A 17,787-nucleotide genomic window follows, 5' to 3' on the forward strand; every position below is an offset into this window, starting at 1 on the left:
TATGCACATTTTTGCAAAATCAATGATCAAACCAAACAACCTGTAATTTGTCTTTTGAATGCATATGGATTTCTATATACATGTTTTTTATGTATGCTTTAGGTGAATATTCCTTTAAGATTACTAAATTGCTGGAGAGAAAGATTTTGTTCCAGATGGCTTAAAATTTATAGTTACAATATTAATATGGCTTTTATGTTTCTCTTTATGGCACCCTGGAGAAATAGGATAGTATTGCTGTAGTCTCATTTTCCAGAGAGAAATAAAAGTGTACAGGAGGTTGTCCTCAGAACAGAAGTGAGTTGTTTAACGAGCAGGAGTTAGGCTCTGGAACTTAGAGTTATTGCCGTGGGGTTTTATCTCTTAGGATGACTCAATTCAATTGTGACACGATTTATAGGTGATACTGGAGAATACACCAATGACATTAGGTCGGGGCTAACGTGGGATTACGCAACAAATGATAAATGGGAAGCTAGTTGTGTACACTGATCTCTTTAGCTCTTTCCCCAGACCTGGGGGATGACTTTGTCAGGAGCAGAATCCTCAAATTTAAAAGAAAGAAGTAGTAAATGAAGTGAAATATTTAGACATTTATCTGAAACATGGATTGCATTCAAATCCTTTTGTACTGATGCTTCAAGGGGACTGTCTTGTCTCAAGCCTTTTTATGTTCTCTTGAGTGTACCTTTTCTTTTTAAAATTTTCTAAAAAAGTTATTTATTTGAAAAGCAGAGCATCAGAGAAAGGGAGGGAGGGAGAGAGAAGAAGAGGAGAGATTTTCTGTTATTCCCTTGTTTACTTCCCAAATGACTGTAACAGCCAGGGCTGGGCTAGGCTGCAGCCAGGAGCCAGGGACACCATCCAGGTCTCTCATATGGGTGGTAGCGTTGCAAATACTTTAGCCTCCATCTGCTGCTTTCCCAGGTGCATTATCAGGAAGCTGGATCAGAAGTGCAGCCACCAGGGCTCTGATTTGGGATGTTAGCATCACAGTCAGCAGCTTAACCTGCTGTACCACAACGCTGGCTCCTTGTATCCTTCTAAATATTTGTTAGGTTAGAGTGGAGGAAATTTTAGGGTGTTCTGTACTTATGCATCACAGAGCTGTGGGGATATGTTTTGCAAAAAGTATCAGTAGGCAATTTTGCCATTGTGTAGACATGATAGAATGAATGTATTAGAGTGGACTTACAGAAACCAAGACAGCTACAATGTCACTAAGTGAAGTGATCTATGAGACCACAGTCACGGAGTTGGTCCATCGTTGACCCAACATTGTTATGTGGTACATGCCTGCATTTCCTAGGTAATAGGAGGTTTGAAACTCAGTAAAGAGAGACTAACATGGGAGGTTTAAAAATCATGGTGGTGAGGCATTTATAAAGGAAAAAACTGAAGAAATTGACAAGAGTGTTTAAAGAAGGTAATATTTAAAAACAATAACATTGGAGATTTTATTTAATTTTAAAATGCACTGCAGATTACAAATGCTCTAGTGAGAATTTGAAAGTAGATTTTGAAAAGCAACTAACATCTATTACTCAACTTGTTGGATCTATCTCAAGTATAGGTAATACGGATTCTTTTGAAAAGTATATTATTCGGATTTCAACTTCTAACAGAAAATTCTGGTGAGCCCTAACATAGCCAAATGACTAGATAGATGTTTGGATACTATGTATGCTGAAATGCATTAATGAGATTGTGAGCATTCAGAAAAATCTCCAAGGATTATACTCCGTAGTTCAGTCTTGGGGCAGCAAATGTGCATTTTTCAAAAGAGCATGCCCAATAGAGATCTACACGTTTCCTACATTAAATCATGCAAATGTGAGCTTGTGATAAGGAAACAAACCACCACAGAAAGTAAGCAGAAAAGACAAACAATTGGGCCACTGTTCATACTTAGGACCTTAGATACTAAACTATCACACGGAATATAAAGAACCTCATATGAAAGGGTTAATGAAAGAAAAGATGAATTCACAAAATTGAGCAATTAATAGGAAACTATCGAAATAATACAACAGGTTATTTATTAAGCTTTATTTATTTATTTAATTTGAAAGTTAAAGTTACAGAGACAGATATTCCATTTACTGGTTCACTTCCCAAACAGCTGCAACAGCTGGATTTGGGCCAGGCTAAAGCCAGGGGATCTGGGTCTCTTATGTAGATGGTGGGGGTCCAAGTGCTTCTGCTGCCTTCCCAGGTGCATTATCAGGGAGCTGGATTGGAAGTGGAGCAGCCAGAACTTGATCCAGTGCCTACATGGAATGCTAACCTTGCAAGTGGCAGCTTAATTTGCTATGCCACAATGCACCCCCCACCCCCGGCAGAATTTTTTTAAGATTTATTTTTATTTCTTTGAAAGAGTTAGAGAAAGAGAGAGAGAGAGAGACAGACAGACAGACATTCCATCTGCTGGCTCTCTTCCCAAATGGCTACAGTGGCCAGGGCGAGGACAGACCAAAGTCTGGAGCCAGGAGTTTCTTCCAGGTCTCCTACATGGGTGCAGAAATCCAACTGGATCATTCTCTGCTGCTTTCCCAGGCACATGAGCAGGGAGCTGGATTGGAAGTGGAGCAGCTGGGACACGAACCGGTGCCCATATGGTTGCAGCACTGGCTTTACCTGCTACACCACAATGCCAGCCCCAGCAGATTTTTTTAAATAGTCAATAAATAAATAATAAATTTTTAAATAAAACATTTAGAAATATGAACATAATCATTGGGAAAAATTTAAAAAAACCTTCAATGATGGCCTGAGTGCATCTGCAAGAGAATTAATCAGCTGGAAAATCAATCTGAAGACATTCTAGAGATATAGCACAAAGGGACAAATTAGCACAAAACAGGAGCTCAGCTATGTGGAGAACAGAATGAGAACTTGAGACAGAGAACTTGTCTTATTTTCCCACAGGAGAAAATAGAGACAGTTGCAAAAAACAAGAAGAGCAGTGCCAGGGCCAGTGTCCGGGCGTCCTGGGTTGGTGTTGGGTTAACTCACTGCCTGCAGTGCTGGCACTGGCTCAAGTCCTAGCTGCTTCACTTCCCATCCAGCACCGTGCTAATGTACCTGGGGAAGCAGCAGAGGATGGCCCACGTCCTTGGGCCCCTGCACCCACATAGGAGACCAGGATGAAGTTCTTGACTCCTGGCTTCAGTCTGGACCAGCCGTGATCATTGTGGCCATCTGGGGAGTAAACCAGCGAATGGAAGATAGCTATGTCTCTGTTTTTCTCTCTCTCAACTCTTCCTTTCAAATAAATAAATATTGTTTTTTTTTTAAAAAAAGAATTGCTAAAAAATTTTCCAGAACTGAGATAAGAATCCGTGGACACAAGAAGCCCTAGGGGCTGGCATTGTGGTGCAGTAGGTTAATCCTCTACCTGTGGCGCTGGCATCCCATATGGGTGCCGGTTCTAGTCCCAGCTGCTCCTTTTCCAATTCAGCTCTCTGCTGTGGCCTGGGAAAGCAGTGGAGGATGGCCCTCGTGCTTGGGCCCCTGCACCTGCATGGGAGACCGGGAAGAAGCACTTGGCTCCTGCCTTTGGATCAGCGCAACTCTGGCCATTGCGGCCATTTGGGGGAGGGAACTAATGGAAGGAAGACCTTTCTCTCTGTCTCTCTCTCTTGCTGTAACTCTACCTCTCAAATAAATAAATGAAAAATCTTAAAAAAAGCCTACAGGGACCACACATAAAAATAAGCAATAACACAGACACATACACAAAAGTACATTAAAAGACATACAGGAATTTTCACAGCTGCTTCACTTGAAGAAGCAAAAATATGAAACCATCCCAGTGTCCATCACTAGTAAATTGTGGGACTTCAATATGGCACCAAAAATTCAGATGAATGGTTGAATCTCACAGTCAAAGAAGTAAGAGGGACTTCAAAAAAATTCATGGGAGATGGAATTGAAAGATCAGTTTATTTTTGCACAAGCAGTTGAAATCCATGCATTTTTCATGGACCGTTTTGAAGATCCCTCATACACCCCATATAATGCCATTTATGCAAGTATCAGAAAACCTGCAGTCTTAGCTATGATGCCAGAAGTGAGGACTGTGCTTTCCTTTAGGTAGTAATGGGTGCCTGAAGGGGGTTTCTGGGGGAAGTAAGATGTTCCTTTTTATTTGAAAAAAATATCTAGGTAGTAGATATGCTGGCCTGTTCACATCGTGATAGCTTATTGGCTATACAGTTGGGACTTGGCAGGTTTTTATTTGTATGTCACATATCAATAAAAAAGTTAAAAATAGAGACATGCTTACCAGGATGCACTGTAGTGAAATTGAAGGATCATGAAGACAAGGGACAAGAGACTGTTTCCAAAGGAACATTGTGTAGCTGGGTGGCAAATGTGAGGTCACTAATAATGGGTATGGAAGCTACAAGATAGGAGAATCACATCTTCAAAGTGCTGAGAGAAATTAACTAGTGACCTAGGATTATAGGCCTGTGTAGTGAATAAGAGCAAGGGCTGGTGCCGCAGCACAGTTGTGTTAACGCCCTGGCCTGCAGCGCCAGCATCCCATATGGGCGCCAGTTCGAGACCCGGCTGTTCCACTTCTGATCCAGCTCCCTGCTATGGCCTGGGAAAGCAGTAGATGGTCTTTGGGCCCCTGCACCCGCGTGGGAGACCTGGAAGAAGCTCCTGGCTCCTGGCTTCGGATTGGCACAGCTCCGGCTGGTGCGGCCATCTGGGGAGTGAAGCAGCAGTTGGAAGACCTCTTTTTCTGCCTCTCCTCTCTCTGTGTAACTCTGGCTTTCAAATAAATAAATTAATCTTTAAAAAAAGTATAAAAGCAAAATGACCACAGATTTTTAAAAAAGGAGCTTCTGTAGGATGCATTTAAGGAAGAAGAAAAATAATCTTTGAAGGAAGGGCTGAAATATAAGAAATAGTGAACAAATAAATTGGTAAGCAGGCACATGGACAATAAACACCTTTATAAAACGTAATGATTTCTAACTTACAGAGCAGGAACAGAGGACAGAGTGAAATATGTGCACAGTGGAGTATGAATTGGGAGGGTGTAATCAGGAGTAGAGTACTCTAAAGCTTTTTGGAGGAGTGGTAAGACAGTGATTAAATTTAGGCTTTGTTCAGTATGCATGGTAAAAATTGACGAGGAACAGCTGAGAAAGAAATGTAGTAGCATGTATAATTTACACACCAGTAGTAGGAGAAAATAGAATAAGAAAAAATTTTTGAACACTTAAGAAGAAGCCAAGAGAGGAAAAAAAATTAAGCACAGAAAAATTGGAACAAATTAAATTAAACGGACAGATACAAATTTGTCGTTGATGGCAGTGAATACAGGTGGACTGAATATGTTCACTGGAGGTGTCTTGTCAGTATTTTTCCCATGTTAGCAACTGAATTTTGTTCCTTAAGAATTTGTTGGGGCCGGTGTGGCTCAGCAGGTTACGCCACTCCCTGCAATGCTGTCCTCCATATTGGAACGGTGGTTCGAGACCCAGCTGCTCCGTTCTAATCCGGCTCCTTCCTAACGCACCTGGGAAGGTACCAGAGGATGGCTCAAGAGTTTGGGCCCCTGTATCCACGTGGGAGACCAGGATGACGCTCCTGGTTCTTGGCTTTGCCCTGGCCCAGCCTCACCTTTATGACCATTTGGGGAGTGGACCAGGGGATGGAATCTCTCTCTATCCCTCTCTCTCTCTCTCTGTTGCTCTGCCTTTCAAATAAATAAATTGAATCTTTTAAAAAAATCATATGTTGAAAACCTAACAACCAGGGGGACTGTATTTGGAGATAGAGCCGTTAAGGGGAGTGACTAAGGTTAAATGAGGTCAGAGGAGAGGTGTCCTTATACAGAGAGGAAGAGACACGAGAGTTGTCTCTGAGACAGGAAAGGCCATGTGAGCACACAGCAAGGGGGCAGCCATTTGTGAGCCAGGAAGAAAGGCCTCGCTGGCAACCCACTGGGCTAACACCTTGTAGCTTCCAGAACCGTGAGAAAATACGTGCCAGTGGTTTAAGCCACCCAGGCTGGCTAACCCCATCGAACTGCCCCCTTTTTAAAGTTTGCTGACAGTTTTGTTTTTGTTTTTGGATCTGAATGGATGTTGATATTTTGAATATGTATGGGTGCTCACACTTCTGTACTTATTGTTGTAATAATATTATTCTCCTTTATAGTCTGCTCATGTGTTGAGAATGAGAAAGTGCTTCCATCTGCTGGCTCACTCTCCAAATTTCCACGGTAGCCAGGGCTGGACCAGGCTGCAGCCAGAAGCTCCATCCACATTTCCAGTGCAGGTGATAGGGACCCAAGTTCTTGGGCTGTCATTTGCTTCCTTCCAGGATGCATTCGCAGGAAGCTGGATTGGAAACAAGCATTTGGAGAGAGAACCAGTGGATGGAAGATCTCTTACCCTCTTTTCTCTGCCTTGCACAAATAAATATTCAAAAAAGAAATAAAAAATAAAAACATGTGCAAGGCAAAACTTCATAATTTGGATAAAATTACAGAAAATTTTCTGACCTCATGATAAAAGATTTTTTAGATATGACACACAAATTGTTATCTATAAAATATTGATAAACTATGTCAAAACTAAAAAGTATTATAAAATATACTATAAAGAAAATGAAAATACAAATACTGAAACTAGAGAAAGTATTTGTAGTCCCTGTAATTGATAAGGGATGACTGTCCGGATAGAAAGAATTCCCCAAAATGCCATAGGAAAATGACCCTCAAGACAGGAGTAGGTGTTTCAGAGATTGCCAAGTTAGTAATAACCTCATTAGTAACCGGTGAAATGCAAGTTGCACATCATTGTATACACAGCCGATTCAGAGCAGTGCTAAATGATGAGACTGGGAAGCTAAGGAGATTTATCTAGACTTATCTGCAATGCTGGACACGTGTGTGTGTGTTTAAAAGATTTTTTTTAAAAGATTATTTATTTATTTGAAAGGTAGAGTGAGGCAGAGAGAGAGAGAGACAGTCTTCCATCTGCTGGTTCATTCCCCAGATGGCTGCAAAGGCCAGAGCTGCACTGATCTGAAGCCAGGAGCTTCTTCCTGGTCTCCCACACAGGTGCCGGGGCCCTAGGACTTGGGTCATCTTCTACTGCTTTCCCAGGCCACAGCAGAGAGCTGGATTGAAAGTGGAGCAGCCGGGACTCAAACCAGTACCTATATGGGATGCCAGCACTGCAGGCAGCGGCTTTACCCACTATGCCACAGTGCCAGCCCCAGATTTATTTGTTTATTTAAAAGTCAGAGCTAGGGAGGGAGGGAGGGAGAGAGAGAGAGAGAAAGAAAGAGAGAGTCTGAGAGAGACTGAGACTCCCCAAGTGTCTGCAGTGGCAAAGCCAGGAGCTTCTTCCAGGTCTCCCACATGGGAGAAGGGGCCCAAGCATTTGGGCCATCTTCTGCTGCTTTCCCAGGTACATTATCAGGGAGCTGGGTAGGGAGTGGAGAGGCCAGGACTCGAATTGGTGCTCATAGGGGATGCCAGTATCACAGACAGCAGCTGGCTCTGACACTTGTGTCCCTTTTGACCTGGCAATCCACTTTCAAGAATATAACCCACAGAAATGTGGGCGGATCAGATAGAGATCATCATACATGTGGAGTCATCACATGGTCATGGAAAGTTCTATTAGGAAGAACCCAAGCATGGATTTCAGAAAGTTTTTGCACCAAAATTAGCATATTTTTAAAAAATATATTTGAAAGGCAGAGTGACAGAGAGGGACACACACACACACACACACACACCCCACAGAGAAAGAGATCTTCCAACCATTGGTTTACTTCCCAAATGGCCGCAACAGCCAGGGCTGGGCCATACAGAAGCCAGGAGCCAGCAACTCTATCTGACCTTACCAGCCGCATTAGCAGAAGCCAGATCAGAAGTGGAGTAGCTAGGACTTGAACCAGGCGCTCCAATGTGGGATGTAGGTGTCCCAAGCAGTAGCTTAACTCATTGTGCCACAACACCTGCCTCAGATAAACATAGCTTTTAATTCTATTTTCCATGAACTTTCGAGAATATCCTCATATAAGAATGTTCAAGGGGCTGGTGCTGTGGCACGGTGGGTTAAAGCCCAGGCCTGTAGCGCTGGCATCCCATATGGGTTCCAGTTCGAGTCCTGGCTGCTCCACTTCCAATCAAGCTCCCTGCTAATGCACCTGGGAAAGCAGCAGAGGATGGCCCAAGACCTTGGGCCCCTGCACCCACATAGGAGACCTGGAAGAAGCTCGTGGCTCCTAGCTTCAGATCAGCTCAGCCCCGCTGTTGTGGCCATTTGGGGAGTAAACCAGTGGATAGAAGACCTCTTTCACTCTCTCTGTTTCTGCCTTTGTCTGTAACTCTTTCAAATAAATTAAAAAAAAAATCTTTAAAAACAAAAAAAGAATGTTCAAGCAGCATTATTCATAACAGCAAAAAAAAAGCAACAAGTAAATAACCCAAATATTTGTTGACACAAGGATAAATTGTGACATATGGTGGGATACCATAAATCAATGAAAATTAGCAAACTGGTGTTTTGTACAAGATATAGGAAATATAATATTTCATTTTGAGTGGGAGAAAAAGGTGCCACAAGATAGCATTCTGTAATTTCGTGCCATTAAGAAGAAGGAGGAGGTTAAAGTAGTATACAGATAGATGCAGCGCTATGGATGCATCTCAAGTTGCATGAGGAGTCCTTTGTGGTTCGTTTCATTATGAAACATAATAATAAATTATATTAATAATCAGATACAGGGGCCATATTTCTTATTAAGCTTCTTAACACATAAATACATGCCTATATTTTGTGCATAGCTAATAGTACCTAGTTAAAGTGTAAATTACTTTGCAGGAAGAGCTCAGATTCTAGAAGTGTAGTGACGTGCTGTAAACTCAGCGGGCCTAAGCTGACAGGCACTGGCTTTTGCGGTGACAAGCTCAGAAACTTGTGGGGTTCCTCGGCGCCTCCTGGTCCTGGGGAGCCATCTGCTGGACAAACGCTTCACTTTCTCAGGACAAGTCGAATCTTTTCTGGCTTTTAAGTTTCGTGCCCAATATTGATGCCCAAGTTAAAAAAAAAAATCTGGGAATGAAAGCAGCACCTTTCAGTCACTCTTGTGTATGTAAGTAATTTTGCTACAAAGGTTTTTGGTGATATTGGCAAGGAGGTCGCAGGAAAACCCATGGCAACAAATGTTTCTCCTTTGAGAATGACTCCACTGGAATAATCCAGAGCCATTACCTTCAGAGGCAAGGGACAAAGACCCATACAGGGTCTTCCAGCAGTTCATGGAAAATATATATTTTGAAAAAAACTGCATGGATTTCAAGTGTTTTTACACTAATGTAAATTTATCTTTAAATTCCATTTTCATGAACCATTAAAAAAAAACCTCTTATTTATTTTGTTGACAGGGAGAGAAAGTGGGTGAGAGAGAGAGAAAGAGAGAAACAGAAGAAGAGCATCCATCTGCTGGTTCACCCCCTGAATGCCTGAAAGGCTGGAGCCAGGAGCTGGGCATGCAGTTCAGGTCTTCCATATGAGTGGCAGGGACCCAGCTTCTTGAGCCATCACGGCCGCCTCTCAGGGTCTGCATTAGCAAGAGCCAGAGGGCAGTGAGCCTGAATGTTCTGATAAGGGGAGCAGGTGTCTCAATTGCCATCTTTTAAAAAAATAGTTTAATGGGGACTGATGTTGTGACGTAGTAGGCTGAGCCACTGCCTGCGATGCCAGCATCTCATGTGGGTGCCGGTTTGAGTGCTGGCTGCTCCTTTTCTGATCCAGCTCCTTGGTAATGCACTTGGGAAAAGCATTGGAAGATGGCCCAAGTGCTTGGGCACCTGCCACCCATGTGGGAGACCTGGATGGAGTTTGGGCTCCTGGCTTTGGCCTGGCATAGTCTGGCCATTGTGGCCATTTGGGGAGTGAACCAGTAGGTGGAAGGCTCTCTCTCTCTCTCCTTCTCCTTCTTCTCCTCCCCTTCCCTCTCCCTTTGTCTCCCCTCCTCCTCCCCCTCCTCCAGAAACGTTTGCAATGAAAGCTTGTCTTGGAGAGGCAAACATTCTGGCTCTGAACAAACTCATTTTAGGTCCTGCTATGATATTTGAGCATCCAGGGTGTTTACTTCACCAGCTAAGTAGCCTGTAAGTTAAATGAAGCTTACGAAGCTAATAATGTCAGATGAAGGCTAGTGCTTGTAAAAGCATTGTGCGCTCCTCAGAAGAGCCCTGCGAGAGTACAGAGCATGGTGGTGGGTGACGAAGCAGCTGCTGAGAGATTCTGTCACAGAGTGGCCAGCAGATAAAGCTGGCTTAGAGAGGGAATGTTGAGACACATTGCTTTCTCACTGCTGCTCACAATAGTACATTCTCTGTTTGGACAAACCACTAAATACCACCAGGCATCACTGAGCCATGTGACACTGCACTCCTACCTGACATTTTGATTTCATGTTTGATAGTTTGAATTTTTTTAAGCTTTTATTTATTTATTTATTTGAAAGGCAGAGTTAGAGAGAGGCAGAGGCAGAGGCAGAGGGAGAGAGAGAGAGAGAGAGAGAGAGAGGTTTTTCATCTGCTGGCTCACTCCCCAGATGGCTGCAATGGCTAGAGTGGCGCTGATCCGAAGCCAGGAACCAAGAGCTTCTTCTGGGTCTGCCATGTGAATACAGGGGCCCAAGGACTTGTGCCATCTTTCAATGCTTTCCCAGGCCTTAGCAGAGAGCTGGATCGGAAGTGGAGCAGCCGGGACTTGAACGGCACCCATATGGGATACTGGCACTGCAGGTGGTGGCTTTACCCGCTACGCCACAGCGCTGGCCCTGATAGTTTGAATTTTGACTATTTCAGTTCTCCTTAAGCATAGTAGTCAGAAACTGAACCGTGCCCTGTTCTTGAGAGTGGACATGCTAGTGACAGCGTCAGATTAAGTGACTTGATCTTGGTCAGGATGCTTGACCGGTTCCCTTAGCTCCATGGCAGGCCCCTTGTTCTGTGCCTGCCTGTGCATCTGGATTTAGTGGGCCTGCCAGGGAACTCTGATTCCCCAAGAGTGAAAAGGGAATTTTCCATAACTTGTATTGTGTCTGGGCGTGGGGACAGAGCAGTTTGAAGGCAGGGTTTTGGCTGTCGGGAGAGAGAGATGGCTACTCAGGAACCATCCTGGCTGCCTGGGTAGCTGCCAGTGTTGCTGCTGCTGCCGCTGGCTGTCAGCAGTTGCCAGTGGCTGTCCTAGGGTGGGGGTGGGGTGGGAGGAAGCCTCAATTATGAGGATGCCCTTCCCAGGGTGAGCGCTCTGAACTTAACCTTCCCAGGCTAGAGTTTTCTCAGGGACTCTCCAGACAGGTAGAACGCCACGTCTTGGGGCACCGTCCCTGGGCGCTGCTGTCTGAGGTGTGTCTGTTACACATGGTGATCTGATGATGTGAATTGAGTAAGTTCTTTTGTCCTAGGCCTTTGGATCAGGGCCTCTGTTACTGTTTCCAGCCTGGTTTTGTTTGCTAAGCTTTTATGGCGTGACATTGTCCTTGTGTGCAGAGATGTCCATGACAATATTCTCTCTTTTGGGTGTCACTAGTTGAGAGAGTGAAATACTGAAATACAGGTGCTTTGTCTTCCGTTTTATGAGTAGAAGGCGAGACACAGGCCTTCGGTTCATTTTGCACCTGTGGGTTCTACCGTGTTGCCCTTTTGCTTGTTGCAAGATGCATTATTTAGAGGATTGTCTTACTACCTGTTCATTAAATGTTATGTTTCCTTAACTCTGGATGGAAAGACATGCATCTGTATAATTTAAAAATGTTTGTACTTATTTTCACATATTTGAAAGACAGAGTCTCACTCACACACACACACACAGATAGCGGGAAAGATAGAGACAGACAGACAAAAGGAGAGATTCCCCCAGTTACAGGTTCATTCCCCAAATGCTTGCAAAACCAAGGCTGCACCAGGATGAAGCCAGGAGCCCAGAACTCCATCCAGGTCTGTCACATGGGTGGCAGGGACCCAAGTACTTGAGTTGTCACCTGCTGCCTCCTGGGGTGCTCATTAGGAGGAAACTAGATCGGGGGCAGAGGCAGGACTCAACTCCCAGCGCTCTGATCTGGGATGTGGGCATTGCAAACAGTGGCTTAACTGCTGAGCCACAGTGCCCACCCCTGTCTCATTGTTCATCCATCCATCCACCCATGTACCTGCCCTTCCCTTCATTCACTTAACAAATACTTACTGAACATGGTTGGTGGCCAAGCACTATGCTTGTCACTCGTGATACAGCAGGGGACAAGACTGTCCTTTCTTTATTCAATAGTTTTCCCATTTCTGGGTCAAGCTTTTGTAAAATACATTATCTTACCTTAGGAAAGATGATAATATATTTTTTGGCTACTGATTTGTGATGATGGTTTCGTTGATACTTGCAATAGGGTACAAGTGACATACAACTAAAGTGCTTGACAAACTACAAAGTGATTACAGCTGACAGAAGAAGGAGAGTGCAAGAATAAGGCTAGACTCACAGAGATTCCACTCCTTCAGACCCATCTTCTTCCCGTCTTCCCTGCAGTTATTGGCACTTGTGTTCTCCACAGCTCACACTCAGACTTGCTGTGCGAGTTCTCAGACAGTGGAAGTGACAACCAGCCGAGGAGTTGCTCTGTGCTGAGGGATGAGGCAGGAAGTACCAGAGGCCTTCCTCTTTCCCCCCATGTGTAAATCAGACCCTTCTTGCTTTCCAGCATTATAAATTGTGTGCTGCTCAACAGGATGTTTCTGGAGAGAGTTTTCCTTGATTCTGTTGTCTTGGTTGGGCATTTCAGGGCACAGAGGGAGAGAATGAAGGTGGGTGAGTTGGGGAGCGGCTATGAGAGGTGCTCACCCTCACAGTGACCTCCAAGTCACATCACGATGGCCACCAGCTTCTTGCTGGCCCAGGCTTGCTTAGGCACAGCCCTCTCATTGGAACAGAAGGATGGAATAAGATGAGATCCTGTCCATGGTTTATGGTTCTGTGCTTCACGGAGGTTTTGTCCCCTGAAGGTGGTGAGGACCACGTTGAAGTGTTCCATGGTGGTGGCAATGGTCAGAGTACAGTGATGTTAGAGGGTCAGTGTCATTGTTGTCACAATTATTCCAACCATAGAAGCCTTCCGGCTTTGTGGGGATGAAAGGGAATGAGCAATGATCTCATGATGCTTCAAAAATGAAGATGCTGGGGCCAGCACTGTGGCATAGTAGGCTAAGCCTCTGTCTTCAGTGCTGGCATTCCATACGGGTGCCAGTTCAAGTCCCAGCTGCTCCACTTTGAATCTAGCTCCCTGCTAATGTGTCTGGGAAAGCAGTGGAAGATGGCCCAAGTGCTTGGGCCCCTGCACCTGCATGGGAGACCAGGAGGAAGCTCCTGGCTCCTGGCTTTGGATTGGCCCAACTTTGGCCATTGCAGCCATCTGGGGAGTGAACAAGCCGACGGAAGACCTCTCTCTGTCTTTCCTTCTCTCTGTCTGTAGCTCTGCCTAAATGAATAAATAAATCTTTTTTAGAAAATGAAGATGTGTTCTGTTTAGCCTCGGGCTAGTCCTGTCTGCAGGGAGAAGTTCAACAGAGCCCTAGATAGTCTCGATGGTCCCTGAGAGCTCTTGACATAATCCAGTCACCATCGCTTTTCCTCTCTCCAGCCTCTTCCGCCACCTCTCTCTTACTGGAGTCCTCGCTCCTCTCTGGAATTAACTCCTTCCACTCAGTCAACACCCTTCCTGGCCCGCTCTTCATCCCCCACACTCTGTGGCCCTGCCAGGAAGGTTCACTGCTGGCTAATCTCTCTGTGCCTCACTTCTCGCCCCCACCCCGCCCCGTGCCTGCACACAAGCACTCAGTGTAGCTGGAGGAAGCCATCTCAGTGGGTCTCACTTTAAATTTATGATGTTCCATCTCGAGTGGGCCGCAGGGCTGCCTGGCACTCCTACCGCATTTCCCCTGAGAATTCACTCACCCACTCTCCCAGGTGACTTTTTCATGCTTTGTCCTCTCGCCTCCAAACCACCACCAGTTCTGTTTCCCTTTCCATTGTTGATTTGAGAAAATAAAAAAGAAATATGAAGGGCTGGTGCTGTGGTGTACTGGGTAAAGCCATTGTCTGCAGTGCCGGCATCCCATATGGGCACTGATTTGAGTCCCTGTTGCTCCATTTCTCTCTGCAATGGCCTGGGACAGCAGTAGAGGATGGCCCAAGGCCTTGGGCCCCTGCACCCACATGGGAGACCTGGAGGAAGCTCCTGGCTCCTGGCTTTGGATGGGCCCAGCTCCAGTTGTTGCGGCCATTTGGAGAGCCAGCAGATGGAAGACCTCGCTGTTTCCTCTACCTCTCCCTCTTTGTAACTTTGTTTTTCAAATAAATAGGTAAATAAATCTTTAAAAAAGAAAAGAAATATGAAAGTAATTTTCACATACTCCCATCACACCTGTTTTTTTTTTTTAAGATTTATTTGAGAGGTACAGTTGCAGACAGAGAGAGGGAGAGACGCAGAACGAGGTCTTCCATCTGCTGGTTCACCCCCCAAATGGCTGCAACAGCTGGAGCAGAACCGATCCAAAGCCAAGAGCCAGGGACTTCTTCTGGGTCTCCCACGTGGGTGCAGGGACCCCAGTACTTGGACCATTTTCCACTGCTTTTCCCAGGCCATCCTCAGGGAGCTGGATCAGAAGTGGAGCACAAACCATTGCCCGTATTAGATGCAGGTGCCTCAAGCGGAGGCTTAGCCTGCCTCAGCACAGCGCTGGCCCCTTTACCACGCTTCTTTCTGTACCTGTGCTTGTGTCCGTGCCTCTCCTATTGCAGTGGAGGGTATCCCTGAGGCAGCCCTGCCCTGGATGCCAACCTCGGACAGTGTCCACGCTGTGCTGGGCTGGGTGCTGAGTACCTTGTATGTCCACTGAAGTGATCCTCACAGCAGCTCCCGAGGTGGGACGGATTCTAGTTTTCCAGGTGAGGAAGCTGAGACGTGGCAGAACTCTTGTCCCGAGTCGCGTGGCTGTGATATGTGAGCTTGTGAGGCTCCAGGGACGCGGCGTCTCAGGATACTGCTCTGGCAACTTCTCCTCCCCTCCCGCGTCATCAGTGCCCCTCTCTAAGTGGTCTTGCCCATCACTGTAGGGCAAGTTCTAGGGTCTCCTGTTTTCTTTTTTTTAAAGATTTATTTATTTATTTGAAAGAATTACACACAGAGAGAAGGAGAGGCTGAGAGAGAGAGAGGTCTTTCATCCGCTGGTTCACTACCCAATCGTGTGCAAGGCCAGAGCTGTGCCGATCTGAAACCAGGAGCTTCTTCCAGGTCTCCCACATGGGTGCAGGGGCCCAAGGACTTGGGTCATCTTCTACTGCTTTCCCAGGCCATAGCACAGAGCTGGATTGGAAGAGGAGCAGCCGGAACTCGAACCGGCAGCATATGGGATGCTGGCACTGCAGGTGGTGGCTTTACCCACTATGCCACAGCACTGGCCCCTAGGGTCTCCTATTTTAAGAGCCTATCCTTTACCTCCTATCTTCCTTTAGCTATGCCCTAATATCCCTGTTCTCTTTAAAAGCCAAATTTCTGTACGAATTTACTACATTTGCTGTATCCATTTGTTTTTTTAAATGCTTATTTGTTTTATTTGTGAACTGGATAGATAGATAGATAGATACATACATACATACATACACACACATACACAGATTTTTCATCTGCTGGTTCACTTCCCAAATGTCTTCAATAGCCAGGGCTGGACCAGGCCAAAGCTGGGAGCCAGGGAATCAGTTTAAGTCTCCTACATAGGTGGCATGTACCGAAGTACTTAAACATCACTGGCTGCCTCCCAGGGTGTAGCAGGAAACTGGAATTGGCAGTACTGGAACTCAAACCCAAGCAGGCATCCCAACTGGTAGGGCAAAAAACCTCTCTGTGCATCTACTTCTTCTTTTATAATCATTTTGCACCACTCCAGCCTGACTTTTGTCCCTGTCATTGCAGGGAATACTGTTGTCAAGATCACTAATGCCCTCCATTGACTCACAGCTTTGTATTTCTAGCTTCCAGCGTTGGGATGTCGTCATAGGCGTGGCTATCACAAGTAAAATTCCTGGTTCTTCTCTTTGTCCTTAGCTCCCGTTTTCAGTCATGTGGGCTCTTCCTCTTGCATCTCACATCCTAATTATCAGCAGAACTCTGTGTTCAATTTACATCCCAGCTCTGGTCATCTCTCCCCCTGCCCTGGGCAACGCCCTATTCCAAGGCACTGTCACCTGTCCCAAGATTTCAAACAGCCTCCTGGTATGCCTTCCTGCTTCGCGTCTTGCTCTGATAAAGCCCACTCCCCACCTTAGGGCCAGAGTCAAATCTGCCCCCGCCTACTTCCTCCTGTCTCATTTCCGGTATTCTCCCTGCCCCTCCCCCCTCCCGCCCAGTCATCTTTGCCGTTGTGTGAACACAGCAGGCATGCACCTGCATCCAGGCTTTTGCTCTTGCTGTTCTCTCTGCTGGTGGATACTGACCTAAATTAAACAAGTGAATTGATTTTTTTTTTTTAATGGTTTCTGCTCAAACTTTATCAGAAAGGCTTTACTTAATCTCCCCATCTAAAATAACAGTGCCTGGCATTTTCTGTCTTCTTGACAGCTGTAATCAGAGTTTAAGGTTATCTTTCTGTTGGTGTATCTAGGTGTTTGCTGTATGAGTGGCATATCGGCTCCATGAAGGAGGAGACACTATTGCTGCATCCTTCGTGCCTGGCACAACACCTGTTAGGTGCTTATTGAATATTCATTGGACTTTGGAATAGTGACAGGTACTAAATTCTACAAGGTTAAAGGACATAGAACGCAAAAAGATGAGAACTAATTTTTTTAAGTTAAAAAGAAAACCCTCTGAGTACTAGAAGGGAAGGGGTAGGTGTGGAGAAGACGTTTAAAGGTAGAAAAGGAGAGTCTTGGAATTCTTGAGTGACTTTAGTGTCCCTCCTCACTTCTCATTTCCACCTGCAGGCAGAGTTCCCTAATTCAGGAACTGCTGTGTTGAGAACCAAGGCCTTTGATGGGGCACTCAGAGGGACCTCAGAGGGGCATTCCTGGTGGGGGTGGGGCTTGAAGTGTTCCTGGAGAATCAAAACTGGTGAAATAAAATGACATTGGTGCTCTGCGGTGCCTTTGAGTCATCGTGCTTGAAGCATTGAAAATGGCAGAGTGTGAGCGTTAACTCCCGCGGGGGTGGAGATGGGCATTTCTTCAGGCCTTGCTTTTCCGCTGTCCTTGGGAAGTGTCCCCTTTCCCTTGTAGACTTGGACTGGGAATTCTGATGCGGTTGTTGCTGATTTCTTCTGTCACTCCTCCCAGGGAGAACAGGCGCCAATAAATGTTTAATGGCCCCTAGAAAAGAGGAAGGAGATGTTTTATTTACTTGAAAGGCGAAGAGAGAGAAAGAGGAAGGAGGGAGGGAGGGAGGGAGGGAGAGAGGGGGAGAGAGAGAGAGAGAGAGAGAGAGAGAGAGAGAGAGAGAGAGAGAAAATCTTAGATCTTCTATCCTTTGGTTAATTCCCTAAATGGCTACAATAGCGAGGTCTGGGCCAGGCCAAATCCAGGTGCCAAGAGCTCTGTCTAGGTCTCCCACATGGATAGCAGGTACCCAAGTATTTGAGTCATCCTCTGCTGCCTTTCCAGGTACATTAGCAAGGAGCTTGATCAGAAATGGAGCAGCCAGGATTTGAACTGGCACTCTCATACGGGATGCTGGTGGTATAAGCTGCAG

At 45.5% G+C, this 17,787-nt stretch overlaps 1 protein-coding gene across 2 annotated transcripts in view; it reads left to right on the forward strand.

Moving 5' to 3' along the window:
* The window catches only part of ARMH4 (armadillo like helical domain containing 4), a 227,159-nt gene that overhangs the window by 110,973 nt on the left and 98,399 nt on the right, over nt 1–17,787 (forward strand). The gene's annotated exons all lie outside the window — the stretch shown is intronic.

This window comes from Lepus europaeus, chromosome 11, assembly GCF_033115175.1.
Source record: "Lepus europaeus isolate LE1 chromosome 11, mLepTim1.pri, whole genome shotgun sequence".
NCBI classification, from domain to species: Eukaryota; Metazoa; Chordata; class Mammalia; order Lagomorpha; family Leporidae; genus Lepus; species Lepus europaeus.